The sequence below is a fragment of the Octopus bimaculoides genome, chromosome 29 (genome assembly GCF_001194135.2).
Source record: "Octopus bimaculoides isolate UCB-OBI-ISO-001 chromosome 29, ASM119413v2, whole genome shotgun sequence".
In the NCBI taxonomy this organism is placed as follows: domain Eukaryota; kingdom Metazoa; phylum Mollusca; class Cephalopoda; order Octopoda; family Octopodidae; genus Octopus; species Octopus bimaculoides.
Window position 1 is genome coordinate 9065779 of NC_069009.1, and position 1893 is coordinate 9067671.

Below are 1893 nucleotides of genomic sequence, written 5' to 3' on the forward strand. Positions count from 1 at the left end.
CAACACCAGGCTCCAGTCTGATTTGGCAGAGTTTCTACAGCTGGATGCCCTTCCTAACGCCAACCACTCTGAGAGTGTAGTGGGTGCTTTTATGTGCCAACAGCACAAGGGCCAGTCTGGCGGTACTGCCAACGACCATGCTCAAATGGTGTTTTTTACGTACCACCTGCACAGGAGTCAGTCCAGCGGCACTGGCAACGACCTCGCTGTCAGTCCAGCGGCACATATATTCGTTGTGTGCATGTGTGTATCTTCCGTCTTTTACTTGTTTCAGTCATTAGACTGTGGCCATCCTGGAGCACTGCCTTGGAAAAGCTTTAGTCAAGGGAACATTATTTTTTCTTGTAAACCTGATACTTATTATATTGGTCTTTTTTGCTGAACTACTAAGTTACAGGGCTGTAAACACACCAAAATCAGTTGTCAAGCAGTAAGACGGCAGGGGGAAGCACAAACAGAAACATACACACACACACAAACACACAAAAGGTTTCTCTTAGTTTCCATCAACCAAACCCACCCACAAGACTTTGGCCAGCCCAATACTATTGTAGAAGACAGTTATCCAAGATGCTATGCAATGGGATTGAACCTAGTACCATATGGTTGGGAAGTGAGCTTCTTACCACATGGCCATATAATTCCCAGTGCAGGCATTGCATTGAGTTCTTGAGTGAAACACTTTATTTTATGTTGCTCTGTGATCATTTTGACATCTGATGTGTGACACACTTGTGCACACCTGTACAGGTAATGTCAGTTTGGTGAAGGGAGTGCGCTTATGTGAGCACAAACATTTGATCACTATAAACAAATCGCCTGTGTGGTTGTTCAAGGAATTGCAGAACCCTCAAACATTGTTTAACAATAGGGGAGTCCATGATGTATCTGGCTCATGATCACAACAAGGTCATGAGTTCAATTCCTAGCAATGCATTGTATGCTTGAGCAAGACACTTTACTTCACATTGCTCCAGTCCACACTCAGCTGGCAAAAATGAGTTGTACCTGTAATTCAAAGGGTCAGCCTTGTCACATCTTGTGTCAGACTGAATCTCCCTGAGAACTATGCTAAGGGTACACGTGTCTGTGGAGTGCACATTAATTTCACAAGCAGGCCGTTCTGTTAACCAGATCAACTGGAACCACCTTCGTCATTGTAACCAACAGAGTGCTGGAGTGCCATATATATATATATATATGTATGTGTATATATGTGTGTGTGTGTGTACATATATATATATGTATGTATGTATGTATATAATAGCTGAAAATCTTGTCGTTGCAGGGTAATTTTCACAATAAAATGCCTTGGTGAACTTTCAGAATAGCACACACACACACGTGAATTGGATTTCCTCTATTTTGATGGAAATTTTTCAAAATTTTTTTAACACATCCTTGCAAATATTGGTGGAAAGCTTTTTATGAAAAAATTTTTTTTGAAAATTAATGAATATTTTTTTCAAATGCCCCTCCCCAACCCAGTACTGATTTTGGCCAGCTTTTTTTATGAGTTGATATGATGCTGAAAAATATGACAACACAAAATTTGTTTTCCATTGATTTTCACATTATAAAACAATAACATGTTCTGGCAGATATTTTGATGTGTGTGTGTGTGTGTGGTGGTGGGGAAATGGAAAACAAAATACAAGCAGCACAAGCACTTTCATGCATGAAAATAATTTCTAAGCATACACATGGGCACAGGTATGATTGTGGGGTAAGAAGCTTGTTTCTCAGCCACATGGTTCTGTGTTCAGTCCCACTGCATGGCACCTTGGGCAAGTGTCTTCTACTATAGCCTCAGGCTGACCAAAGCCTTGTGAGTGGATTTGGAAGACAGAAACTTAAAGAAGCCTGTCATATATATATATATATATATATATA